The sequence below is a fragment of the Ailuropoda melanoleuca genome, chromosome 9 (assembly GCF_002007445.2).
Source record: "Ailuropoda melanoleuca isolate Jingjing chromosome 9, ASM200744v2, whole genome shotgun sequence".
NCBI classification, from domain to species: Eukaryota; Metazoa; Chordata; class Mammalia; order Carnivora; family Ursidae; genus Ailuropoda; species Ailuropoda melanoleuca.
The window spans coordinates 74,488,566-74,500,645 of record NC_048226.1 but is presented as its reverse complement, the minus strand read 5'-3'; the positions used below and the strand labels follow the sequence as shown (position 1 = coordinate 74,500,645).

At 46.1% G+C, this 12,080-nt stretch overlaps 1 long non-coding RNA gene across 1 annotated transcript; it reads left to right on the top strand.

Moving 5' to 3' along the window:
* Positions 1 to 21: 21 nt before the first annotated feature.
* LOC117803790 lies at positions 22 to 10,057 on the top strand. Its single transcript, XR_004627880.1, has 3 exons — positions 22 to 5,595; positions 7,263 to 7,374; positions 7,718 to 10,057. It is a non-coding gene; the product is annotated as an uncharacterized LOC117803790 (long non-coding RNA).
* Positions 10,058 to 12,080: the final 2,023 nt, after the last annotated feature.

Sequence of the window (12,080 nt, the reverse complement as noted above, 5' to 3'; positions counted from 1 at the left end):
AGTGACTTCAGCAGCCTGGCAGTCTTCGAGCAAATGGTGCTCTCAGTATGCTCTGGGCCTCCTAATGTTTCCATTTTAATTACTATTGTTCTGTTTTCCTGGGGGAAGAAGAAAGAACAAGGAAAATTATGACTGGGGTCTTTCAGGTGCTGAGACATGTTTGTTTTTCTGACTTTATTCAACACACTTCTTTTTCTTCCTGGGGACACTGAAATTCGGAGCAGGTGAAGGAGCAGGGAAATGGAAGAGGTAAGAAGGGGAGAAGAGAGAGGATAAGGTAGGTTCTTGATTCACTTCCTGCTTACATGCCTGGAAAATTTCCTAAGATGGAGCTTCCCAAATGGGGGATTGCAGGCGTGCCAAGATATTGATCCTTTCAGCTCACAGGTGGCAGGACAGGGTCAAAGGGGGGCTTCAGCTGCTTTTTCCATGTAGCCCAAGTCACTTCCAAATATAATCCTTTTCTATATAGACCCAGATGTGAAATTTTTTTAAAAGATTTTATTTATTTGTCAGAGAGAGAGAAAGAGCAACAAGCAGGGGTAGCGGCAGGCTCCCCGCTGAGCAAGGAGCCCAATGCAATGCGGGACTCAATTCCAGGACCCTGGGATCATGACCTGAGCCAAAGGCAGCCGCCTGACCAACCCAGTCACCCGGTGTCCCTCAAATGTGAAATTTTTGAAGGCAGTAAGAAATACTGTCATGTACCGTCTTCCGCCCAGATTCTTGGATAGAAACACAATTGTATGTTTGGCTTCATCAAACCTCTAGTTCAGTAGTTTGCGTGGCTACGGTTCTGTGTGTGTGTACACACACACATATGTGTATATGCGTTCACGCGTGTATATATGTATATATCTATATCTTTATATTTATAGAGAGAATTAGAGTGAAACAAGCATAGCAGCTAATAATAGTATATGCTTTGGAGTCTAGCAGATTTGGTTTGAAACTCAGCTTCACAACTTTCTCACTGTGTGACCTTGAACAGGTTACTAAACCACTCTGAACCTTAGTTTCTTGGGGGATAACTATCTACCTTTCACAGTCATGACCTTGAGCAAGTCACTTAAACTCTTTGCTCTTCATTGTATCCGTTTGTAAAATGAGATAATAATAGTTTCTACTTCATAATTTTGCTGTAAGGATTTATATGTTAACTGACATATTTGTATAGCAGTTAATATATATAAATCACTTAGAACATTGCCTAGTACCTAGTAAACTACGAAACTGTGAGTTCTCATTATCGTTCATCACCATCATCGTGTAAAGTGTTTAGCACCGGGGCTTGTGACTATCATCATCACCCTCATGATGATTATAGGTAGCTTTGGGGAGAGAAATCATTTCTGTTCTCACTACAGAAAACCAAAATGTGTGCAGCTCTGACCACGTGAGAGCAGCTGCTGAGAATGTAGGAGGTAAGAGCCTTGCTTGGGCAAGTCTAAAGAGCCAAGTACAAGTCAGCCGTCCTCACAGTCTAGAGAATGAGCTCCAGCGTGGGATTCTTACCTACTCAGAAGTTTCTCCTCTTTACTCCTTTCTTCTGGTCTCCATTCTATCCCTGTCTTTGTTAAGCACTTATCCATTAACGCTGCCAAAAAAAGGGGGGGGTGGGGAATATTTGTGTACTTTGGAGCCCTCGCATGCCTGCTGCCAAATCAGAGTCCGCTGCCAAGGAAGCCTTGCCTGGGGTCCCGCTGGCTTCGCCTTAGCCTTCCCACTCAGCTGTTCTCCACATTGGGGCTGAAGGGAGCAGTGCTCATGGGATGGCGTGGGAGCAGTCAGCAAAAGCTGAGGGGGGCGAAAGGGTTATTGGAAACAGAAGAATTACTGACAAATTGAGCTTTCCGATGGGAAATTAAAGAAGCAATCAAGGCTGAGTATAGGTGGGCACCCATGGGCCCAGGAGTCGTGAGGCAGAAATATCGTGCAGGAGTGTGACACAGGCACCTGGACCCTCTGTGGACTTCATGTTGCTACCTGTCACCCCTCACAGGGCTCGGTCTACACCATCTCTAGGAATCACAGCAGAGAGCCAGCCTGAGGTGAGAAATCAGCAGGAATGGCCTCCTTGGTTTACGCTCCTTCGCCCCGTGCATGCTCACTAGGCAGGTAGCTGGAAGAAGGAGGGCCCAAGGCAGAACTTGAATACTCCATCTGGAGGTCATTCCAAAGGTCCCCAGGACAGCAGCCCTACCCAGGGGCCGGGATAGCTACGTGGGCTTTAGAGAGCCCTGAGCTGAAGTCCTAGCTCTTCTCTGCAACTGAATGATGGTGCTCAAGTTATTAACATCTCTAACCCTGAGAAATGCAGTTCAACGCAGTTGCACACCTTACCTTGTGCCTGAATGGGTTCATGTACAGAAAGAACTCGCCTCGGTGCTACAGCATGGGTGCTTAGTGAATGGTAGCTGTTATTATCCTATCACTGTCATCATTAGCGCTCGTGTCACATATACTCCATTCTTCCACGGGTCTCCCCACTGCCACCTCTGAGACACAATCTTTTTCCTTTCTTCCCTCACATCCGCTGGCGGCTTCGGGCTAACCATTCTTGCTTCCGTACCTGAACACTGCAACAGATTCTGTGTTTGATCCAGGTTTTACTCGTATATACATGTTTCCTGTTAGTGATAGTTCCTGGACCCTGAGCTCTCCTTGAGCCACCCTGAGCAGGAGTGAAGTCAGGAGAGAACTCACAGTCTCAGATCTCGTCTCCAGCTCTCATTCTTCCACAGGTTTTTCCTGCCACATCCAATATGACTGAGGAGTCTTACACACTACAGATGCACTCGTGGGGCACTTGCTTGGGGCTGGACAAGGGAAACCATCCCTTGCCACGGAGTGATCGCTGGGAGGGAAGGTGGAAGGGAGGCTGGGTTACACAACAGGGAAAAACGCCATGAAATCTTGCTATCAGTGGGTTCTCATTGGCAGTTATTTTGGTTTCTGGATTTGAAACTGCTGTGCAAAGTCAGCTACTGACAGTTTAGGCTGCTGTTTGTTGATGCGGGAGGAGCCTAAGCCCAACTGAGGTTCCCCCAAACCTTCTCCCTGGGACTGTTCCAAAGAAAAATAAAGAGAACATATGCCACTGGTATCTTCTTCCTCAGAATCTTTGGTAGCTTTTTCAATTATTATTCTGGAAAGGGCTCTGGCCCAGAATTTCATAAGAAAACCCAAATGAAGCACGCAGAAATAATCGTCAGTGGGCCAGCAGGAGGGATGACATTAGATGCCACAGATGGAAATGCAGGCTCAGAGGGACTGAGCTTTAATATGGACAGTGCCCTCTGGATGGCTGGCCACACAGGGTCTCCATGGGTCAGAATGGGGAAGATGTGGTCCATTCTCTTAATTAGCGTGTGAAGCAGGCATCGGGATAAAGAGTCTCTCTGCAACCTCAGGATTCTAAGTCTCCCAAACCTAGCAGATGTCTGTGGTAGAAAGTTCGGTTAACTCTGAAAAGAAAGAAAGAGAAAGAGTTTTAACTCAGGGTGAGGACTCAGTTTTTGAAGGCTGACTGGATGAACACCTGGATAATACTCTAAGTCCATGTGTTTTAGACACCTCTCTTTCTTTGCTCCTGAACCCAGTTTCAAGTGATGCTATCTGTTTGTTGAAATGGTGACAATGTAATTATGCTCATCTTCTTGGCCCTCCCTGAGTGGTTCTCCTTCTCCCATCCCCTATTTCTAACGAGTTCTTGTCACTCGGTTCAATTTTTGTAATTACAGAGCTCATAAAAGTCCATAAAGTTCAGCGTGTCCTGGACATATCTAGTTAAAAAATCATAACTAAATTCATATTTACTGTGTTGCAGAGTGGCACTGAGGTCTGTATCCTCAGACAACAGGGGCAAAATGATGCAATGCGAAGAGATAAAGGGATTCTATCCTTCCAAAGACAACTTCCTATTTAATATAAGCACCTTAACCTTGATGGCTAAGCTAAGGACAATCTATTTTTTCCCTGTTTCTTCCCTAACAAGGGACTCATTCATTCATTCATACACTTATTTGTTTGTTCATTCATTTAACAAATGTTTATTGAGCATCACTATACGCTGGGGACGTAGTGAACAAAACCAACTCTGCTGTCATGGAGTTACATCCTACTAGCAGGCAATAGACCAATAACCAATGAATGTATTATATAACGCCAGTGGAGATAAGTGCTATGAGGGGGAAAAGCAGGCTCTTTAGCAGAGGACTAGTTTGGAAAGCAAATTACCTGAGTAGACAGAAAGTAGAAATTATCTTATTCCAGGCATCCCTTATTCTGTGCAGTTTTCCTCCTCGAAATCCTTAGGCATTCTTAATGATGTTAGTGGGTATTCAGCAGAAACACAAAGGTGTTTACTTTGTGTGGACGTGGAGACATCGGTGCACGTCATAAAGAAGGAGCCGTGACTATGTCAAGTTTGACTGCCCATGTAGACCAGCCCTACCTCAGAGCGGGGCTGTGCACAGAAAGGCTTGTGGTGCCGAGCTTGATATATCCAGTTTAGTTCTTCTTTCTTTGGCTTTCAATCTCTATTTTTTTAGTGTGGTAAAGAAGACATGACTTATATTTGCTTTGTTACCCTTTTGACAATTAAGTGTACAGAACAGTATTATTAACTCAATGCCCACTGTTGTGCAGCAAAGCTCTAGAACTTTTTCAAAGTCTTGCATGACTGAAACTCTATACTCATTGAAGAGCAACTCCCCATTTCCTCCTCCCCAAACCCCTCAACTTTCTGTTTCTATGAGTTCGATTATGTTTGATACTTCATATAAGTGGAATCATACAGTATCTGTCCTTTTGTGACTGGCTCATTTCACTTAGTATAATGTCCTCAAGGTTCCTCCATATTGTAGCAAATGACAGACTTTCCTTCTTTTTTAAGGCCGAGTAGTATTCCATTGTATGTATACACATTTTCTTTATCCATTCATCCATGACTAGACCTCCAGTTTGCTTCTATGTTTGGCTATTATAGAGAGTGCTGCAATGAACACGTGTGAGCAAATATCTGTTCAAGATCCTGTTTTCAAATTTTCTGGATACCAATTGAGCTGCTCTTGAATCACTGTGTGATGTGTTGCCCAGAAGGAAAGGTATGGATCACTCCCCCTATAATTTGCAATAGTCCTCTGGTTCCTCCAAACCCAGGCCTCAATCACCTGCTATCTCCCAGGCTCTGGGGGACGCAGAGGAGAGTAAGAGTCGAAGGTAACACTTCTGTGGCGCTGAGCACGTACTGTTACTATCACACCCCGTTTCGGGGAGAACACTGAGGCAGACAGCTAGCTGGCAAAATGAGCATGGGATTTGGTCTCGAGCAGTCTGACCACAGAGGTGCTTGTAACCCTCTTGTCACTGAACAATTCCTCCTTTGCCTTTCAAGTGTTCAAGATAGGATGACAGACAAGGCGAGAGGACACTCAACAGTGCGGGAATTGCAGCATTGTAGACAGATGCTCAAACAATTTGCCCCGGGAACAGAGCAAGAAGCACTGAACTCCATGAAGTTGGGCACGATTTTTTTAGAGGCCGAGAGGTTGACCCCTGATGGATCGGTGGAAGGACCAAATGAACAAGAAGGTATTTAAAGCACATTCCAGGTAAAATAAAAGCCATGTTTTCCCACATCTGTTTTGCACATTCCTACATTAAATATCTGCTGTTCCAGTGCTTTGTATGTGCTAGACCCGACTGTAAGTATCTTATGTGTTGTCTTATTGATTTCTAACAAAGCACTGAAGGGCGAGTACAATGTTCTTCGTCGTACAGATGAAGAGCTTGAGGCTCAGAGAGGTGAAGTGCCATGCTCAAGGGCACAGAGCCAAGATCCAAGGCGGGCTCACGGGGCTCCAAAGGGGCCTCCTGACACCGTGTGAAGAGGCCATGAGTGCAGTGGCAGTCAAGCTCCTTGTCCGTGGAAGTCCCCCAGGGCACAATGTCCAGGCAAAGGTGTGGCGTTCCCTGGTCCAGCTTGGCCCACTGGCTGATACACCTGACTGGAGTACACAGCAGAAAAAGAAAGGTTAAGAAAAAGGGCAAAGTAGCAAGATCTTTCTTTAAAGAGAAGAAAGGCCGGCCTCCTCCTCCCCCAGCCTGGCCGTGCGGCTCTGTGGTCCAGCGGGTGTTCGGTTGCCTTGCAGCTGCCATTCGCCCCGGTCTAAGGTTGCAGGGCAAGGCTCTGTTCACCTGACACTATTGAAAAGCAGAGCGAGTGAAACAGTGGCTTATCACAAGGCACCGGAGGTCTCTGTTTCTGGCTGGGTTCTACCATGCACTTGGCATTCAGAAAGCACTTGTAGATGGACTGCCAAAATGCCAGATTTTTTTTTTTTTAAGTCCAAGGTAGGGTCAGATTTTCTCTCCATCCACCCTTCTCTCCCTCCCTGAAGGTAGTAATCGCATCACAGGGAAACCTGAGCTCACTTGTTTTTTGCTGCCAGCTCCTATTTGCCTGGAAAATACATTTGCTGGAGAGGACTCTGGGAGAGCTGCATCCTGATTTATTGCTCCTTCCCTGAGAAGTTTTTGCTTCTGGGAATTCTATTGTGTCAGAACTGGGATGGGATTTAAGTATTGCTCTAAAGGGACTGAGTCTTGGTAATGGGATTAATAAAGGGTATATTCAGGCCCCACCAAGCACTGTGATGTGGTAATTTATTAAAGAGAACAGAGAAGGGATCGTTGTTAAATTGCCTTGCTTGTGGACCTTTAAATACTACCCTGATCACAATGCTGGGCACCCTTCGAGTTTCCAGCCTGTCTCGCAGGTCCTCTCTAGAGCTCTGTATCACACCCCCATCTCTGAACTCCTTCTCACACACAGTGTCAAGATGCCCTGGACAAAGGGAAAGTAGAGGAATAGGTGTGTCTTGTCTTGAGTGGCAAACATCCTTAGTGCTCTGTGAATGTGCATTAAATGGGCGAGCTGGGATTTGGGAGAGTTGGTGATGGTGGAAATGGGAGCAAAGGGCGGAGAGAGAGAATGGATGCCATAGTGGGAAGACAAAGCTGGTGTCATCACCTCCTTTGTTTGCTCGGCCACCAAAATCCTTTACATCCTGGTTTGCGAAATGCAGATACGCCGCGCAGCCCGCTGGTCCAGAGACGAAATGATTACTCAGTGTCCAATCACTGGGAACAAAGAGAGGCCGAAGGGGCTGCAACGCCAGGCCCGGGCAAGAAGCGCCCACGTGCTGCAGCCTGAGTCCAGGGGACTCTCGGTTTTATTATCTATTATCCTATCGTAGAATGTAAAGTATGCGGAAGCAGGCAGAGAAGAGCAACGCAAGGAAGCAATCACATGAAGGGCCGCCGCGAACCGCGAACGTGACTGTCAGCACGGGTGCCCGGGAGACATATGTAAGGGGCTCGGGGAGTTGACCTCGGCAGGCCTAGCGATCCTATCCACCTGCGTCGCGGTTTCCGGCATGTACTGTTTCCGCAGGGNGAACCGCGAACGTGACTGTCAGCACGGGTGCACGGGAGACATATGTAAGGGACTCGGGGAGTTGACCTCGGCAGGCCTAGCGATCCTATCCACCTGCGTCGCGGTTTCCGGCATGTACTGTTTCCGGAACCGCGAACGTGACTGCCAGCACGGGTGCACGGGAGACATATGTAAGGGGCTCGGGGAGTTGACCTCGGCAGGCCTAGCGATCCTATCCACCTGCGTCGCGGTTTCCGGCATGTACTGTTTCCGCAGGGCCCCATGGCGGGAAGAACTGGCTTTTGTTACACGCTTCGAGCTGTTGCCATTTCCGCGTGTTCCTGTTCTTTTTGTCTCTTTCACCCGCTGAGGTCCTGCTCTCCCACATTTCCCCCGTTTTTGTTTGGTAAGTGCAGATTGGAAGGGCAGGTTACGAGGGGGGTGGTTCGGCTCGGCTGATGGCGAGACTGCTTCGGGAGGACTTCAGCACGAAGAGTTTGTTTTTAAAGATTTTATTTATTTGACACAGAGAGCACAAGCAGGGGGAGTGCCAGGCAGAGGGAGAGGGAGAAGCACACTCGCCGCAGAGCAGGGGAGCTGATGTGGGACTTCATCCGAGGGATCATGTGGGATCGTGATCTGAGCCACAGGCAGTCGCTTAACTGAGTCACCCAGGCGCCCCAGCATGAAGAGTTCTGTGAAACAGGTAGTCCAGGGCCTTCAGCACTTCAAGAAAACACAAAAGAAATAGCATGCCAAGACCTATGAGAATCCATATTCCGAGGTCTAGTCCTAAAAACCAGTTTTGAGAGTTGAGCCAATGATCCAGTTGGCAATGGACAAGCATGGCTTTGTGTGCCTCTTCAGGTGATTGAACCGTTTGTTCATGTAATTGACCTTGAAGGTTGAGACTGTCCTGACCCAGAGAAGAATTAAATGGTCTATGTAGAAGCTGTTGGACATCCTCCCAAAGAGGGGAGCTGTTGAAGGGGACAAGGGTGCAACACATGGAGCGATATTCCACATCACAGCTGAGAGGGCTGCAGCTCCAAAGAGCTTGTTGCTGTTCCCCAAGCCAAGAGACACTCTGCTTCCAGCGCATCAAGGTGTTGGAGGATTTCCTGATCCATTGTGATCTGAGTGACTAATTCAAAGGTTGCATTTTGTAGATAACTATTCCTATGATGGACTGTTCAACTAGAATGGGAAAGAGCTACTACAGCTTGTAGCAGGGTAGCAGCCAGGGCAGGGACAGCTGTAATGGATGCTCTGAGAAGCCCGAGAAATCTTTCACTCCTAGCGAGGGCAAGAACGTTAGTAATCCGTTCTAAGGAGGAATCTCTAACCCAAGTCCTAGTTAGGTTGACCAGGATCCATGCCTCAGCCCTCTTAGCACAAGAATATGAGTGATGTTTAGTTGGGTTATATTCAAATGTGGAATACAGGGAGTGAGCCACGTGAAATTGGCAGCTAGTGTTATGTTAAAGTTTTTCATCCAGGGATAATGAGAAGATGAAGAATTTATCTGAAAGATGGAGGGCTCATGGGAGGACATCACAAGGGTGTAGGGGCGAGAGGCACAAGCCATAATCTGACAGCCGTATCATTAGCAACCCAAGGAATCTTTCCACCCCTAGGTCTTTGATATTCTCCTTGACGCATCCTTAAAGGAAAAAAGACAATTGTCAGGTGCCAGATGTATTTTTTTAACAACGGCCAGTGAGAGTGCTGGTGGAGACGCAACAGGCGCCCTGCCTGTCCCAGGTTCCAGAATAAAGACTGTCCAGAATAGTTGCAAGCGAGGCTACAATGCCATGTGATGTTAGAGTTTTGAACCAGGAGACCTGTTGGACCCCAATTTTGTAGCACTCATCCCTCAAATAGTGGATTTTTAGTGAAGTTTGTTGATCTCCAGGTGCCCCAACTCAAGTCGAGGCCTTCTCCAATTTGTACCCAAGGGTGAGAACAAACAGGGATGTAAGGTTTAGGGCACCTTTTTCCCGATTTGATTTTACCCCCTACCCCGGCAGTTCTGATGAATATTTGATATTTTACCGTCCTTATACGACCCGTCCCTGTGAAGAGGTGGTTCATTTACCGTTGTGGTTGAAAAGGAATACGGACATTACTGGCCGAATTGTGCACTACAGCACAGAAAGGTAACTTCAGTAAGGAAGAAAAATCATGAGTGAGTCCATGCTATCCACTGTGATACCCAAGTGTGCTGCAGAATTTTCTGCAGTCCTGAAGGGGGCCAGATTGGAGAAGCAAGTTACCCCCATGTAGGTGGTATCATTGGTGGAAAGGGAGGTTTAGTGTCCCTCCAGGAAAGGAGGTCAAAGATGGGGGTGCGGTTCAAGATAATGTGTCCAATAGGTGTGATTCCCCATAGAGATAGGGAGGAAGTCAAAGAGTCCCCATAACATAAACAGCACAGATACCTTAGAGCCTTTGGAGTTAGTGGTTAAAATTTGATTCATTAATTAGTTTTTTTTGTCCATATTGAGAATGCCAATTTAGCTTTTTCTGTTTGTAATTTTTGGATCCCCTTCTGATCTCTGTTTTCACTGAGCCTAACTTTCCCAGGTCAGATTGAAGATCTCACAACTTAGCTGTTGCCAATTTTATTTTATGTTGATTGATTCTATCATTTCTTATAAATGGGTTAAGAGATCACTAGTGTGTATTTATGCTCTAGCTAATTATTTTTTTAAAAAGATATTTTATTTATTTGTTTGACAGAGAGTGCGAGCACACAAGCAGGGGAAGCAGCAGAGAGATGGGGAGAACAGATCCCCCACTGAGCAGAGAGCTGGATGTGGAACTCGATCCCAAGACCCCCGATCATGACCTGAGCTGAAGGCAGAAGGCAGATGCCCAACCGACTGAGCCACCCAGGTGCCCTGTTCTAGCTAATTCTTGACATAGTGCGGGATAGCTCTACTGTCTGGAATTAATCTCCCACATCGTTAACACAGTCCTTCTGATCACTTGCGTATTCTGTTCTCTCTGTTGGCAGCACAGAGTGTCAACACGTCCTGTTTCATCTCCAACTTTATTGCCTCCCGTGACACTTTAGGCATCGTAAGTTCCAGCCAAATGGACTTCCCAGTGAATGTTGCTTTAACTTCTTTATTCTTTCCTAACTTGAGGGGTTTTGCTTACGTAAATTTTACCAATCTCTTTAGGTCTTTATGAAGATGTTTCTGAATCTTCCAATTAGAGGTTAATTTTTTAATATCTTTGATGGTACAGATGTTATGTTACGTTGTTCTGTTATGTACTATGACATATTATGTATTATATATGTACACTGTGATATATATATACACATATTACATAGGCATCTTTCTTATTTTCCACATTTATCTTAAAATTCCTTGAAGGCAGGGTTTCTGTCATATTTATAATTATGTTATCTGGGATTACTTAAAAAGCCAACTTGAGTTTCTGTTTGAACCCCTATCACATAGGCTGGAGGAATGAGCAGTGTCATTCCTATTGCTTGCTCTCCTGTCATCGTTACTAAAGGTATTACTGTTAGAATGCCTTTAGCCCACCTGGAATGGCCCTTCCATTTTTCCATGTCTATGCTGCGTCTGTACCACATTTGGGGTGTGGGAACTTTAGGCACTGGGGGTTCCCAGACCTAGGTTTCTTGGTAATTCATACAGCAAAACTCTGAGATCTTTGTCAACACCCAAGCATACTCCCCTGAGATGGGCCCCAGGCCCCCACTCCTCTCATTTCCATAGAATATTCATTTCTGTGTTCTACCCATTCAGGATATTTAAAATAAGCTCTTCGGTAAGTTTTTCCAAAAGGAAAAAAAAAAAAAAACCATCTTTTTGGATGGCTTCTGACTTCTCAGCAAAATTCTCTGTATCAAGGAAATCCCATGAGCCTGGCTACCTGCTGGGAATGGTGAGGTAAGGGGGAAAATATAAAGAATAAAAATGAATTGACATTTTTTTGGAAAAATCCTCCCACAAGCAAAAGGCTAAATGACTAGCCATGAGTTGTGAACCTTTATAAAAATAAAGGACATGTCTGGGCACCTGGGTGGCTCGGTCAGTTAAACATCTGCCTTTCAGCTCAGGTCATGAGAGTCTTGTGATCAAGTCCCACATCAGGCTCCCTGCTCAGCGGGGAGTCTGCTTCTCTGACCCTCCCCTGGCTCATGCTCTCTCTGTCTCACGCGCTCACTCACTCTCTAATAAATAAATAAAATCTTAAAAAAAAAATCAGGGTTGTAGTCAGCTGTTCAACAGGCTTGACTCAGGAGACCAGACAACTCTAAGCAATAGGAAACAGGAGGCAATAAGTACTAGCAGGTGCACTGCTCAGGATTTGGCAATTAGCAATAGCTAGACATGTCAACAAGAAGAGAAGCAGCATCAGGAAGGCTTAGCAAAAGGTGGAGGGCACTGGGGCTCAGGGTTAGGACACTGGCCTTCAGAAGAACTGATGGGACCCGGGTAGGACCTCAGCTCTGGAGGGATGAGCATTGGATCAAGCATCACAGTGGAGTGTTCAACAAGGAAAAATACAGTAAGGACCTAATCACTAGAAAGGGATCCAAGGTTAACTGTGTCCCGAAGCAAGGCTGAATTCATGCTGGGTTGCTGAGTCACTGAGC